Raw genomic sequence first — 16,908 nt, forward strand, 5'->3', positions numbered from 1 at the left:
AGTAGTGTCCTGGTTTGGAGACCTTATTTTAAGGCAGATTGATTTTAAAAAATTAGTGTGTGTCCTTTTCAATGCTAATTGAGAGAGGCTTGGGGTCTCACTTTATCTCTCTGAACTGGTTTCCTGCTGGCAACACTGAAGGTAAAAACACACCTACCCACCCTTCACCCCAGAGTCCATCCAACACCAAGTCAAGCTAACATTTGTCTTTGTTCTCTCTCTTCTTGAATCTCCTTGTGTCTCCCGCATTGCAGGCATATTCTTTACCATCTTAGCCACCATGGAAGCCATTTGAATCTCCAGCCCTGGTCAAAGTGGCCATTTCTTCTTATTAGGATTGACTACATAACTGGTGGATCCCAGTGAAAAATAAAACACATGAGAAGGGGAGAGTGGGACGAATTGGGAGTGTAGCATTGACGTATATAAACTACTGTATGTAAAACAGATACTAGTGGGAAGCTGCTGTAAAGCGCAAGGAATTCAGCTTGGTGCTCTGCGATGACCTAGTTGGGTGGGGTTGGGGGAGGCGTGGTCCAAGTGGGAGGGAATACGTGTCAACAGCTGATTCACTTCATTGTACAGCAGAAACAAATATAACATTGTAAAGCAATTATACTCCAACATAAAATAATTAAGAGTTTCAAGATGGTGACAGATTGTTACACCAAAAGCAGGGGCTTCCTATTTGCAAAAGAATGATGCTGAAGCTGAAACTCCAGTACTTTGGCCACCTCATGCAAAGAGTTGACTCCTTGGAAGAGACTCTGATGCTGGGAGGGATTGGGGGCCGGAGGAGAAGGGAACGACAGAGGATGAGATGGCTGGATGGCATCACCAACTCAATGGACGTGAGCTTGAGTGAACTCCGGCAGCTGGTGATGGACAGGGAGGCCTGGCGTGCTGCAAATCACGGGGTTGCAAAGAGGTGGACATGACTGAGCGACTGAACTGAACTGGACTGATGTGTCTGCCACCATCCTAATGCCCACCATCCTGGGCACACAGAAAGGAATCAGGCTGTCCTTATTCAGGGCCGTCCCATGAGTTGAAGATGGTACTCAGAGGCCCCTGAATCTTCCTTTTACCTGGCCACTCACTCACATATCTGCTTTCTCATCTGTGGCCTTGGCAAAATGACCATGTTCTACACGTTTCTATTTCCCAGTCAGTAAATAGGGAGGTCAGTGCCCTCCCGTGAAGATAATGCCAATCTTCAATGAGATCATGTGTTCCAAGGTGCAGGGAGTTGACTAGCCTCTCCCTGCTGTGATGACCAACCCTGGCTTGCTTGCTGTCCCTCACTAACCTTCCCATGTGTGTGATGTGCTGGGCTCACAGCTGGATCTGGGATCCCGAGGCTCACACAGCAGACGTGACAGGCATCCTTTGGGGCTCACAGAGAGAGAGACAGACAGTAGTCCACCGAGTCACCTCAGGAAGAGCCCTGGGTTCCTGCTATTGTAAGAAGGTGGAGAGAAGCACAGTCCCTGTAATAAGGGAACCGACCCCGGGGAACACAGCTTTCTTGGGCCTGAAACAATTGAGATAAGATCTGAAGACTAAGAAGAGGCCAGAGAGGAAAAATGGATGGGAGAGACATTCCTGGCAGAGACTTCAGAGTGAGAAAAGGCCCTGGGGACATGTGACGCTTTAAGAAAGGACTGGCAGTGAGGCTGAGCACACAGTGGGAGGGAAGGCGGAGACCTTGCTGAGGGCAGAGGAGGGGGAGGTTGGGCTGAGGGCTGGGATTGCTATCCTCAGGGCTGGGAGCCCACTGACGACTTTGAAGCAGGGGTTTCCACTGGCCTATCACAGGGGACATGCGGGAACTGGTTGACCAACCAGAAGCCACGGGCCTATGATCTGAGAATTCCTCTCTAAGTAACCAAGGATTAAGCACTCAAAATACCTGTTTCTTTTGACTGGTTTTGGGTCCAGCCTCCAAGACACTGCAGGAATAAAACATCCCTGGGAGCAAACGTGGACAAGTGTGGCTCAGGTAAGAGCTGTGCATCTCTTTCTCTGCATCCCTAGGACAGGCCAGGGACAGATGGCCCAGAAGAAGAACCCAGAAGGATCATGGCTTCTTGCCTCCAAACCAAGCTCTCATGGAGACCGAGGCATCTTATAGGGCCAACACACAGAGGGAGGGGCCCAACTCTCCCTCCTTGTTTAAGTTTCTCTTCCCCCCAGAAGCTGGTATTAAATAGACCAGCCCAGCATGGAATGAAGGGGGCCGTTGTAAGAGTTTCTCCATGGAGGGGGCGTCTTAACTCTTTTTGCCCTTTGATCTGCACTGGGAAGGACAAGCAGAGCTCCCAGAGGGCACCTGGACAATTAGTTCAGGTTCTGAGGGTCTTTCTCCCTGTTCCCAGTTCATGGAATGCCAGGCCTCCCTGGAAGGCATCTTGATCATTTATTTTGAGCAATGGAAGGCAAACCTTCCATCTTTTCCCCCCAAATAATAGTATATAGAAAATTTTAATGTATGAACCAGACACAGTGAAGTTGATTTTGCAGAAAAGGGAGCAGGGGACCTAGTTTATTCCTACCTTGTCCCCAGACCCTGTAGCTGGAACATGGTGCATCAGCAAAACTCTAAGATGCAGTGTGCATGTTAGTCACACAGTCATGCCTGACCCTTTGTGACCCCATGGACTGCAGCCCACCCGGCTCCTCTGTCCATGGGATTTTCCAGGCAAAGATACTGGAATGGTTTGCTATTTCCTTCTCCAGGGAAGATGCAGTGAGGCAACCTGAAATCTATGATCACATGGAGAGATGAGGGAACACAGGCTGGCCTGAGCTAAGAAAAGTTGAATGTGGCGTTCAGCCTCCATCCTGACCTTACCCTCTTATTCTCATGGGAGACGTGACATGTTCTGTGGGAGTGGCCTCCAGACCTGGGGTATCAGAGCCATACTCAAGATGAATGAAGCCTTCCTCCTGCTTCTGTGTCCCCCCCTGGGCAAGTCCCTCAGGGCCCCTGAACTGTCCTTCCGACCCCAGCATCGAAGGATGGGGCCGTGGGTCTGGAGCTGAGCAGCACGGTGTTGGCATTGGTTCCTTGCTCAGGGCCCTGCTGACCCTCTCTCAGGGACCACCCCACTATGTGCTGTAGGATGGCCTTCATTTTCCAGGGCTGCCACAGCCAATCACCACAATTGGATGGCTTCAAACAATAATAATGTGTGTGCTCATTCTTCTGGAGGCCGGAAGTCTAAAACCAGGGTGTTGACAGGAAGTAGATCCTTCTGGAGGTTCTGATAGAGAATCCCTTCCATGTCGCTCTCCCAGCCTCAGGTGACTTCCTTGGCAGTCCTTGGCTTCTAGATGTATCACTCTCATCTTTTTCTCCACTCATCATCACATGGCCTTGCCCTCTGTGGGTTTCTGTGCCTGCTGTGTCTTCTTTTTTCAACTTGTGATTGGATTTAGGGCCCTTCTAACCCAGGGTGAACTCACTTAGAGTTCACCTTAATTATATCTGCCAAGACCTTCCAAATGAAGACACATTCTGAGGTTCTGGTTGGACACAGGTTTTGGAGGCCACAATTCAAGCCAGGACAGGGATAAAAAGAAATTTCCAGTGTAATCCCTGCCCATGAGGATCACAAGGACCAGAGAGGGGCACACTCCTGAGAGACAATGGCTTTCTTACCCCACCTCTCTGAGTCTTGCTTTCCTCCTCGTAAACAGGGAGACACTTGCGCAAAGTCGTGGCCAAAAGGGTGCAATTTACACAGGGCTCTGGCCTCAACCCACAGCACCAGCTATGATGATTGTTTAGATCTTTCTGGGTGTGGGCAGGGCTCTGCCAGGGACCCCCAGAGGAGCTCAGTCTGACCAGGGAGAGAGGGTGACCCCTCCTCTGAGACACCTGGGAAGCATGGAGGGAAGAGGATGCCCAGATTCCAGGGCCAGACCATCTGAACTGAGACCTTCCAGGGTACAGCCCAGGCACTGGAAGTCTTGAATACCATCAGGTGAGCCCGAGGCTGAGAACACAGGCTGCCTTTGAAGCATGAATAAGAGCTGCCTACTAAAAGAGGATGGACCTTCCAGGCAGAGGTCTTGGCTTCTGGGAAAGCCCAGCAGTGAGAAGCCTCCTGCCTTGTTGGGTGCTGGAAGTTGGTTGGAGCTGCCGGACATCCAAAGGGAGGTGACAGCCATCTCAGCCAGAGAAGATCAGGCGCCTCCAGTGTAAAGGGGGCGGGGGTTTCTCTCGAAGGCAGGGGGACCTGGCAGTGGGTGCCTAGCTAGCAGGGTGCCTGATGAACACACGTGCTAAGTCACTTTAGTCGTGTCTGACTCTTTGCAATCCCATGGACAGTAGCCCACCAGGCTCCTCTGTCCACGGGCTTCTCCAGGCAAGAATACTGGAGTGGGTTGCCATGCCCTCCTCCAACAGTTAGTGCCTAATTAAGAGACAGTGAATCCGACACGACCGGGCAGCAGATGGGTCGAAGATGGAGACCTAAGTGGTGTTTATAGGCCAGGAAGGCACCGCTCCGCAGCCCCATTTGGCTGCTTTGATCCTTAATCCCAGCCTCAGGTGGGTGTCCCCAGAGCCAGAAAGCACTAATCAGGGCGACAGCAGTCATACAACGAACGCAAGTGGTGCAGGGTCAGCAAGACAGAGAGAGCAAGAGAGAAGAGGTAAAAAAAAAAAAGAGTCTTCACGGGATAAAATTACCAGGCAAGACAGAAGGCTTGGAGCCGCTGGGGCGGGCTCCCCCGCCCAGGAGTCTGCCCTGGCCACCCCAGTCTCCACCCGGGCCAGGCCAGCAGATGCTCCCAGTCTAGATGGGAGCCTGGGGAGAAGGGCCACCCCGTACCTTACAGTGGGACGAAGGTCAGGGTCTCAGAGATGGACTTTCCGAATGCAGGGGAAGAATCTGGAGTCAATGGCCACGGCAAGAGAAAGAGACCCCTGGCCGCCTTGGGCCACTGAAAACCTCACCCCTTCTTCCCTCCTTCTTGTTTAGTCACTCAGGCATGTCTGACTCTTTTGCAGCCCCATGGACTGTGGCCCCTCCAGGCTCCTCTTCAGTGGGATTCTCCAGGCAAGAATACTGAAGTGGGGTGCCGTTTCCTTCTCCAGGGGAATCTTCCTGACCCAGGTATCAAATCCGAGTCTCCTGCATTGGCAGGTGGACTCTGTACCACTCAGCCCACTAGTGAAGCCCCCTTCTCCCCTGTAACGTGTCAAGCTAAACAAGACACAGCCAAAGGCTGGTGTTAGTGCTTAAAGTTTAATGAGAGCTTCAAAACTGTATCTCAGCCATACTTAAATGAATAAATTTTTTTTCTAAAAAAAAAAGAAAGAGGGCGAGAGAAAGGGGGAAAAAAAAAATGATGGCTCTGAGATGTATTCTGCCACTCAGGCTTGGATACCGATCAGTTATCTGGATAATTAAGCAGTATCAGCAAGCAACCAGATCCCCGAAACTTGATATTAATCCGTCCCTCTTAATAGTAACACAGCGCTGCCGCAGTAGAACTGAACCGAGACATGCTAATCCTCTCCCCGCGTTCCGGCATCAGCACACAGTGCTGCTTTCCCAGAGAGGTTCAGGGCATGCTATCAGCAGCTTAAACCTCATTTCGGCTTTGAATCAAAGTATATTAGGGAAGTCTGAAAGAGTGGAGATGACTGCAGATTTCCCAGTGAGCGAATAATTCAGAACTGCCTTGCCAGTGGCCAAGGGGCACGGCGACCTGCTTTCAGGGTTGTCTCTCTCTTAGGTTTGTGTTCAAACCAAAGGCAGCCAAAAACTGCCTCTCTCCCAAGTCGGGGCATCTGGGGTTTTGCTGCCTTGATTCCCCCTCCCCACTGTCACCCCACCTCATACCTCTGGCCATCAGACCCACTGATGCACTGTGGGAGCCCAAGAGTGGGGATAAATCTCCACTGGTGTCCATGTCAAGTCTAGGGGGTTCTGGGTCTGCTCCCTTGCTGCCCAGGTTTGGTCTCTTGGCTCTGCTTCTCATTTCATCTCTCTCCTTCCCCTCCGGATGATGCTTTCACTTCTGACTCCTTGCCTCTAACTCCGGGGCCCTCCTGTAGATTACAAACAAATTTCGGTTTTGGTCTGAGACGTCCCAATGTCTTTACTGTGAGCAAATGTCTTAAGTAGACATGCAGGACACAGGATCTGAAAAAAAAAAAAAAACAAAAACAAACAAACAAAAAAAAACTCACATATGTCGATACGCACCAAGAAATGTAAATAAATTGCTGGGGCTGATGGTTTACGATGACATCTGTCCTGTAGACATGATTTTGAAAAGCAGCAGAATGACTTTTGTGAAGCACCTGTTTGACCATGTCCCCCATGATTGAAGCGTCCAGGTGCTGTTTGACCATGTCCCACCTACCTGAGGCATCCACGTGCCCTGGTTGTGCTCTTTGGGAAAGACCAGCATTCTTGAGGGGCCTCATAGTGTTTTCCTTCTCATACACATCCCACCCTCATCTCCCCCGTGTGCCTCTCAACTTCCATCCAGCCTATGGGCAGTGTCTGTTCTTCCCCAACTCAAGCCATTTAGTCTCTCTCTGAACTCCCTTCTTTGCACCCAGTGGATCCTCCTTGTCTCCCAGCAACCAGTTTAGATCTTTCTTGTCCAGGGTGCCTTCTGTGGCCCCTCTTCCCCAGGGCCAGGTCTCAGGGGTATCATTCTGAGAACTCACTTGGTTGTTCCTTCAAGGCACCTTTGAGTAGAGTGGGAATAACAATTCTGACCTGGCACCTGGAATGGTTCAGGGTTTAGAGATAAAGGGTGAGAAAAGGCTTGGGTCCATTCCAGAGTGCAAAATATATCCATCATCTGGGGTCAGTCCGGCCAGCCTGTTCTTCAGATGGTCCCCAGAGGACTCCAGGCCCTTGTGTCCTTACTTCCTACATCCACCCCGGGGATGGACCCTCAGCCACTTCTGTGAGGAGGCAGCTTTGGGAGGTCAGTTTGCTGAGCATCATAGACTCATGCATTATGGGAACTGGGGCCAGCTTCCATCCCTCTATTGATAAAATAGCAATGAGCTCATTTCTCGGTGACAAAGAGGAGGGTGACGGAGGGAGGGGGTGCACGCAATGGAGAGTGTTGCTACCTTTACCTTTTGACTTATTATTTGTACAAAAATGGGAAAATGTTTTTACAGGCTGAGCCAATGGTGCTACGGAAACTGAATTAGAGCATCCTTAATTAATATGTCAGAATACAAGAAATGATGAAAATATGTATAATTAAATTCTTGCGCTAAAACAGGATTCGAAAATGCGACTGAAATAGCAGCACGGCGTTTTTCATTTTACTCTTTCTCCCCCTCCCTCCCCGACCCCCTCCTTCCCCTTTCCTCCGGAAAAAATAATAACAATAATGCAAAAAAGATGGGTTGAGGCTGTGGCAGCTGCCACCTGCGTCGACCTCGAAGATGAATGGGTGGCTGGCGCTGATAGCCTGGGCACCCCCAAAATTAGACACAAATTGTCGAGATTAAAAATTCTCCCCCAATCAGGTGGCGCCCGCCTTATTTCCATACGGAGACGCCGCAGGCTGTGTGCATGACAGGTGGACAGGGTGGTTCTCACAGCGCGATAAGGCTGCTAGAGACAGGTGCCCGGAGAAGCCAACGTCGCGACTAAATACACGATTATTCTACATGGGGGCGATACCAAGAGGAATATTTAATTTCTTTATTCACTTTGGCTCCCAGCGTGGCACAGAGGTGGCCCTGAGCACGACCCTACAGACTGATGAGGCGATGAACCTGAATTTGATCAGAGTGCACGGATCCCTGTTCACCTGATCTGAAGCGTGGTAGAGTCCCTCGGGCCCAGATCCCCCTGAGTTGACAAAGTCTTGGGGACAAAGCCACCTGTGTGCCCTCAAGAAGGAGGAACTTGGGGCTTCCTCAGACCTTCAGGGGACTCTGACCCTTGGGTACAAGCATCTTCTCCTTTGGGGAATGAAAGGGAACTTCCAACCCTTTTCTGATCCCTGGAGATGAAGTGTCATGAGGCCAATGTTTTTGGTTTATCTGAGGGTGATGTTGGGCCATTTAGGAGATTGCTTTCTGAGGCTTACTGCCTATTTTATCCCCATGGAAGGTGATGCTCTCACACTGCCCTCCATGGAGGCAAAAGGGAGGCCTTTTTTAAAGGGGTGATGCTTCTTGTGGGAACCAGATGCTCCTGTGAAGGGAACTGAAGCAGGTTGTTCATAAGAACTAGGTGAACAAGACTGGTGTTTTTGTGTGTCAAGAGCTGCTCTGTAAATGTGGAACCAGGGTGTCCTGGAGCCTCAGTTTAAGGGCAGGCTTTGGCTACAGACCAAGAGTCAAACCTTGGTTTTGCCACCTAGTCTGTGTGACCCTGGAGAAGGCAATGGCACCCCACTCCAGTACTCTTGCCTGGAGAATCCCATGGACGGAGGAGCCTGGTAGGCTGCAGTCCATGGAGTCATGAAGAGTCGAACACGACTGAACGACTTCACTTTCCCTTTTCACTTTCATGCATTGGAGAAGGAAATGGCAACCCACTCCAATGTTCTTGCCTGGAGAATCCCAGGGATGGGGGAGCCTGGTGGGCTGCTGTCTCTGGGGTCGCACAGAGTCGGACACGACTGAAGCGACTTAGCAGCAGCAGTAGCAGCTGTGTGACCCTGGGCAACTTACTCAATTTTCTTGTAGGTAAATTAAGGATGATGTTACTGCTCTCCAAGAATTGTGGTGGCAGGTGAATAACATAATGTGTATAAAGGCCTGAAGGAGATGTGAAGATGGGCTGCCCAGATGGCCTGGCAAGGAAGTGGCCGGAAGGCAGCCCCCAGCTCTCAGACCTGCACCGTTTCCAGAGGGAGCCCCGAGCTGGTGGCTGAGATTGGTGGGGGAACCTGGACCTGGCCATCGGATAGGTGCCCTCTGGTCCTGCAGGAGCAGAGTTCCTTCCAGAGACGGGCTGGCTGTGGCTTTGCTGGGCCCCCATCTTGGTGCAGCCCTTCTGTCTGCTCATCTGTCTCCTCCTCCTTCCTCTTCAGGTAAGGGTCCTTCTATAAGCATCCAAGTTTCAAAAATCTGTGTCAGCATCTTCTTCTTAAAAACTCAGCCTGGACAAGATCTTTGCTGTACTCCCAGCTTGGTGTGAGGACACCAAAGGAGGGCTTTAAGAAAATTGCCCTCCCAGGCCTCCTGGAGAAGTCACACTGCAAAACATCTTATCTTTAAAATTGGTGTCAGATGGTCCATGAGTCCAAGTTACCGCTTACATCTCTGAGCTTCGTAACAACCGCCAGTGCCATTCATTCCCTGGAGACTTGGTCCTTCCAGTTCCCTGCATCTCCCAGCACCCCAGCACACTCAAATCATAGCTGTGTGTGTTCAACTATTGTTGTGTGGGGCACTTCTTCCTGGCACTGGGAGAACTTTTTTTTTTCTCTTTCCTAAGTACCTGTGGATGTCTTCAAATGAGACAGACAAATGAATGGATATGTTTGTTTAAAGATAAAGTGACATGTCCCATTTCTTTCAATTCAGCACAAATCAACTCAGCCAACACAGCTTGAGTGTATCATATGCTACGTTCCAGGAATTGTGTGTTCTCTAACCTCACTTGAAGTGTTCTCAGGGTCCCCAACCTTGTCATATCAAGAATGCTTTTGCAGAAACTAGTGCTCCCCTTACCCTAGAACTTTCTGCCTCAACTGGCCAATCACTACGAGAGCCACTGCCTCATGCTCTTTCTTCTCTGACCATTCATTCCTCACCACCTTCCCATAAACTTTTACCTGTTTCCCCACTGCTCATCTGCAAGGCAGACAACATCCTTGACTCATTTTCCAAGGCAATGCCAATGAAAGGCCAATTGCTAATGGCTAACCATTTTTATGGAAATACTAAGGAGGTGCCAAGAGGACTGCAACCCAAGGAAGGACCACTCAAAGCTGGATACCTCTGTGCATGCTCAGTTGCTCAATCGTGTCTGACTCTGTGACCCTATGAACTGTGTCCTGCAGACTCCTCTGCCCAGGGGATTTCTCAGGCAAGAATGCTGGAGTGGGTTGCTGTTTCCTTCTTGAGCGGATCTTCCCTACCCAGGGGTTGAACCCACGTCTACTGCATTGGCAAGCAGATTCTTTAGCATCTGAGCCACCTGGGAAGCCCTGGAGTTGGATCTCACAAAGTATATCAGACACACCTCACAGAGTAAGCTGACCATCCCCAGCATGGTGTCCTCTGAAATGCCTCTTCTTAGCCCCTGCCACCTGCATGGGTCTGGTGTCCATCTCGTGCTCCTTTCAGGGACTTCCTCCTCTGTCATGGTCCAGGGAGTTATTAGAAACTATCCCCGATCAATTCTTCACTCTTAGAGGAGATAAAACATCAATTCATTTCACACTATGGACAAAGAATGTCACCTGCCATATCAATAAAAAAAGGATATTAAGGCCATCAAGCCAACTGACTGTACCAGTTGAGGGGATTCAGAATGATAAAAAAAGCAACATATTGGACCTAGGTAATTAATCATCAAAGGAATGATTTCAATGAGCCCAGACTCTCGCATCTTCCCATACATAGAAGAGTGCTCAAGTCATTAACTTGATATGTCTGTTTTTACTTTAATTAGTAATAATTTTTTAATGTTCCAATTACCTGGTTTTTGTTGCAAAAAACTCTATCCTGTCTCTGCCCTTACATCTTCAGAACAATCCCTTAGAGCTATCTGAGAGGCTAACTCCTGGGCTTAAGTCCTCAGAAAGTTCACCAAATAAAACATAATTCTCAACTTTTAATGGTGCATTTTTTTCGGTTGACAGTACTTATATGCTTATATGTGGTAGAAAAGAAGGAAGAAGGAGAAAAGGAAGGAAGGAAGGAATGGGGAGAGCTAATAATATTCTTATACAGAGAATTGTATCTCCTTATTGTCTCAAATCAATCCCTTAAAACTAGGATTTCAGCCTTTATAACCAACAAAGCTATTAAAGTAATTTCTCAAACATAAAACCAATCCTCTCCTGAAGGTTAATTTTGCCTACCCTGCATTGGAATAAAAAGTTCTTCAAGTATCTTTCAAAATAGCCCCTCATTTGTTCTCACGACCCAAACACATGCCCACAGATATGCATATAAGCACATTAAGAATTTACAATGTATTCCAGACTCTTCTAATATGTAGGAGTTCACTGAAACATATAATGGCATGAGGAAGATTCCATTACCCCAATGTGACAGATGACAAAACTCAGCTAAGAGACTTAAGTGATTTACCCAAGCTGGTAAGTGGCTGTCTGGGACCTGAGTTCAGGGAGACTTGCTCTAGGGTCTCTGCCTGAGAACAAGTCTTCACGTTGCTGTTGTTGTTTAGCTGTTAAGTCATGTCCAAGTCTTTTGTTATCCAGTGGCCCACCAGGCTCCTCTCTCCATGGTATTTGCCAGGCAGGAGTACTGGAGTAGGTTGACATTTCCTTCTCCAGGGGATCTGCCCAACCCACAGATTGAACCCACCTCTCTTGCATTGGCAGGCAGGTGGTTTAACTCTGAGTCACTGGGGAAATCCAGCCCTCACATTACATGCCTACGAAAAGCTACAGTCCTGGCATTTGCTCTTGGATGTCCCCAGTACCCAAGAAAAAGTCCTTACTGAGCCTACATCACACAGACTCCACTGACATTACTGCCATTTGATGGAAGTGAAACCACACAACTCAGATGGAGACTTAAGTATTTCAATTGAAATCACAGGTCTCAGGACTTAATGAAGCTCAGGCTCCTTATGTCTCATCATGGAAAGAATTCAGTAAGAGAAAAGTGATAGGTAAAAAGCACATTTATTTAGAGAGACTCACATTACCCAGACAGAATGCCCTGAAATTTTGAGTAGTTAGATTTTATAGGCTGAGTAATTTCATAGTCTAATGAGTGGGAGGATTATTCCAAGTATTTTGGAGAAGGGGTAGAGATATCCAGGAATTGGACCACCTTTGGCCTTTTATGGGCTTCTCTGGTGGCTCAGCTGGTAAAGAATCCACCTGCAACGTGGGAGACCTGGGTTCGATCCCTGGTTTGAGAAGATACCCTGGTGAAGGAAACAGCTACCCACTCCAGTATTCTGGCCTGGAGAATTCCATGAAGTGTATAGTCCATGCAGTCGCAAAGAGTCAGACACGACTGAGTGACTTTCACTTTCATTTGGCTTTTTATAGTTAGCCTTGGAGCTGACATGGCACCTTCTGGTGTGTCATTTAGCTAATGTATTATCATTTCAGTTCAGTCACTTAGTCGTGTCCGACTCTTTGCAACCCCATGAATTGCAGCACGCCAGGCCTCCCTGTCAATCACCAACTCCTGGAGTTCACCCAAACTCATGTCCATCGAGTCAGTGATGCCATCCAGCCATCTCATCCTTTGTCGTCCCCTTCTCCTCCTGCCCTCAATCCCTCCCAGCATCAGGGTCTTTTCCAATGAGTCAACTCTTCACATGAGGTGCCCAAAGTAGTAGAGTTGCAGCTTTAGCATCAGTCCTTCCAATGAACATCCAGGACTGATCTCCTTTAGAATGGACTGGTTGGATCTCCTTGCAGTCCATGGGACCCTCAAGAGTCTTCTCCAACACCACAATTCAAAAGCATCAATTCTTCGGCGCTCAGCTATCTTCACAGTCCAACTTTTACATCCATACATGACCACTGGAAAAACCATAGCCTTGGCTAGATGGACCTTTGTTGGCAAAGTAATGTCTCTGCTTTTGAATATGCTATCTAGGTTGGTCATAACTTTCCTTCCAAGGAGTAAGTGTCTTTTAATTTCATGGCTGCAATCACCATCTGCAGTGATTTTGGAGCCCAGGAAAATAAAGTCTGACACTGTTTCCCCATCTGTTTGCCATGAAGTGATGGAACCAGATGCCATGATCTTAGTTTTCTGAATGTTGAGCTTTAAGCCAACTTTTTCATTCTCTTTCACTTTCAACAAGAGGTTTTTTAGTTCCTCTTCACTTTCTGCCATAAGAGTGGTATCATCTGCATATCTGAGGTTATTGATATTTCTTGCAGCAATCTTGATTCCAGCTTGTGCTTCTTCCAGCCCAGTGTTTCTCATGATGTACTCTGCATATAAGTTAAATAAGCAGGGTGACAATATACAGCCTTGACATACTCCTTTTCCTATTTGGAACCAGTCTGTTGTTCCATGTCCAGTTCTAACTGTTGCTTCCTGACCAGCACACAGGTTTCTCAAGAGGCAGGTCAGGTGGTCTGGTATTCCTATCTCTTTCAGAATTTTCCACAGTTTATTGTGATTCACACAGTCAAAGCTTTTGGCATAGTCAATAAAGCAGACATAGCTGTATTATAGTGAGCACTTAATGAGATTCAAGGTCCACTGGAAATTGAATCTTCTGCCATCTTGGACCTAGTTTGTTCCAACCAGTCTGTGTCCTATTCTTAAGGGCTATATCATTCTTTTAGAAGTTGTGCCCTGCTCCTTCCTGCCTGTTTCAGAAGTATACTAGGCAGTACTTTTGCTCATGACCTTGAAGAGATGTCCAGAATTTGTAAGGAGTCCATCCTTCATTTCTCTGTCCTTATTCCCATCCATAATAAAGCTGGGAGAATCATTACCCAGACATTTCTCCAGGAGATTCTGGAATTCACTCCTATCCTAGGTCAGCCCATCTAAGAGTCACGACTCTGTAGGAATTTGCTTTGAGTTGATTTGACCATCAATCCTCTGTACCAGCCCTGACACCAAGCATCAGCCCTCTCTCAGGGTTCATGTGAAAAGCCACGCCCTAAAAATGAGGCTGTGGTCACTACTGGCTGATTTTTTTGGGGGGAGGGGCACTGTTGAAAAGCCTCAGAAGTAATTTCTAGGTTCTTTTTTCAGAAGAAACAAGACTACTCTGGAGGAAATGGTTTGTTTTATGTTATAGATGCAGAGACTCAGGTAAATAACCCTGTTTCTCCAATCCTGAGGAAACCCAAGACCATATGTGACTTCCAAAAAAGACTCTCATCTTGGGCACTCACTTCATCCCAGCAGAAGATCTTTCTACTGAAATATTTCCCAATTTTCCTAAATTCTTTACTCATACCTGTTCGGCTGTTTCAGGTACATTTTTGGCAGGTTTCTCTAGTACTGCAGGGCAGGGGGAGGTGGGATACATATAAATAGTAAAATTAAATTAAATGTTGATAGCTTTTGAAGTTTTAAGGATCACACGTGATGGTTCAATTGGGTAAGAGTGGTCTTCTCTATTCTCATGTTTCTTGTCCAAGGCTAAGATGCAAGTTTTGTTTTGTTTTGTTTTTGCTGTGAGCAGGAAAGGTTGTAGGTGTATTTGCTGTGGACCAAAGACACATCCTGTTGAGTTTCCCTCCAAGTGGCTGGAGAACTCCCCTGGTTCTCAAAGGAGTCAAAGGGCTGCCCCAGAGGGCTGGCTGATCACACCTTGTTAATAGGCTTGGGGAGAGCTGGCCCCAGGCTGTCCTCTGGCAGGGAAGTGGCCTGTCTGGACTCAGAGGTGGGAATCTGGCCCAGTTGCTGGTGAACAGGTGCTCATGCCTCAGTCCTGCATCCCTGCTCCCTGGGGAGCTGCTGAGGGAAAAGGGATCAGGTGTTCTCATGGGTGTCCCTTTGGACCCGTGAAACCTAAGCTCCGTGGCAAGGAGTGGGGCTCAGGCCTCATCAGTAGCCACCCTTCCAGCTGGGGTCTGTGTGATGCCCACGGTGTGTGTGTGTTGCAGAAAGAGAGAGGATTACAGGGAAAAGGAAACTGCTCAGCAATAATGACATTTTATTCTATTGTATTTGTTTATCTCTATATCCCTACCAGACAGCGTAGTATAGAGTTCAATATGCTCTGTGAGGGCATAGTATTTGTCTGGTTCACCAGTACTTCTCAAATGCCCAGAATAGTTCAGTTCAGTTCAGTTGCTCAGTCATGTCCAACTCTTTGTGACCCCATGGACTGCAGCATGCCAGGCCTCCCTGTCCATCACCAACTCCTGGAGTTTACTTTAACTCACATCCATTGAGTTGGTGATGCCATCCAACCATCTCATCCTCTGTCATCCCCTTCTCCTCCTTCCTTCAATCTTTCCCAGCATCAGGGTCTTTTCAAACCAGTCAGTTCTTTGCATCAGGTGGCCAAAGTATTGGTGTTTCAGCTTCAAAATCAGTCCTTTCAATGAATATTCAGGACTGATTTCCTTTAGTAGGTACTGGTTGGATCTCCTTGCAGTCCAAGGGACTCTTAAGAGTCTTCTCCAACATCACAGTTCAAAAGCATCAATTCTTTGGCACTCAGATTTCTTTATGGTCCAACTCTCACATCCATACATGACTACTGGAAAAACCATAGCTTTGACTAGATGGACCTTTGTTGGCAAAGTAATGTCTCAGGTTTTTAATATGCTGTCTAGTTTGGTCATAGCTTTTCTTCCAAGGAGTAAGCATCTTTTAATTTCATGGCTTCAGTCACCATCTGCAGTGATTTTGGAGCCCCTCAAAATAAAGTCTGTCACTGTTTCCATTGTTTCCCCATCTATTTATCATGAAGTGATGAGACCAGATGCCATGATCTTAGTTTTCTGAATGTTGAGTTTTAAGCCAACTTTTTCACTATCCTCTGTCAAGCCTGGAATAATTCTTGGCTTATAATAGATGCTCAATAAATATTGTGAGAGGAAAAGAGAATGGATGGAGGAGGGAGAAGGGAAGGAAGGGAGAAAAGGAGGAAGAAAGAGGAAAGAAGGGAACGAAGTTCCCAGTATGCGGTTAGTCTGAATTCACCTGAATGGATATAGGCAGGTATAGAAATATCAACAGCATGTGTTATGATGTAAAGTACATCTGATAGAGAGAGGTATGAACAATCTTCTTGGTGACCTAAAGATGACAGAGGTGGAATTAATTCCAGACAGAGCCAGGGAAGACTTCTCAGATGAGGTGATTTTTTTTTTAATTGTGCTTTGAAATGTGAAAGAGGATCATTTATGCTTTCCTTAAAATATTTTTGAAATTATAGGCAAAATATTTTCTCATTAGAGAAAAATTAGAAAATGTGGACAAGTATAAAAATATTAAAATCTATCATAAATTAATCACCTAGTTGAAACTGCCATGAGCATTATGATGTATGTTTTATTTCTTGTTTTTTTTCTGTATTTTTCCTCATAATTGGAACTATCCTCTATGTATTGTATAGCTTTTAATTAGTACTATTATCATTAATTTTAAACATTAAAAATTCTAGGAAAATATTTTTAATAATTGTATCTAGACCATCACTAGAGAAGGCAATGGCACCCCACTCCAGCACTCTTGCCTGGAAAATCCCATGGACGGAGGAGACTGGTAGGCTGCAGTCCATGGGGTCACTAAGAGGCGGACATGACTGAGTGACTTCACTTTCACTTTTCACTTTCATGCATTGGAGAAGGAAATGGCAATCCACTCCAGTGTTCTTGCCTTGAGAATCCCAGGGACGGGGGAGCCTGGTGGGCTGCTGTCTATGGGGTCGCACAGAGTAGGGCACGACTGAAGCGACTTAGCAGCAGCAGCAGCAGCAGACCATCATTAGGCTATTTCATAATTTACTTGACCATTTCAAAATCAGTTGATATTTATATCTGCAATTTTTTCTTTATTATGGATAAGGAGTCAGGAGATATCTTTAAAAAAAAATTCACGTTTGGACTGTCCTTAGAATGACAAATGAAAATGGAATTAGTCGATGGAATATACACTTTTAGGCTTGGATATAAATGAAGGCAAGGAAAGGCAAGGAGAATTTTGTACGCTTGAAAAAGGTCTCCAGAGTCACATTTCTCTCTGAATCTTGAGTGGAAGATGAAATGTGGAGCTGGCCATGGTGGCAGTGATTATGGAAAGGGTGAAGA

This window comes from Bubalus kerabau, chromosome 19 (genome assembly GCF_029407905.1).
Source record: "Bubalus kerabau isolate K-KA32 ecotype Philippines breed swamp buffalo chromosome 19, PCC_UOA_SB_1v2, whole genome shotgun sequence".
In the NCBI taxonomy this organism is placed as follows: domain Eukaryota; kingdom Metazoa; phylum Chordata; class Mammalia; order Artiodactyla; family Bovidae; genus Bubalus; species Bubalus kerabau.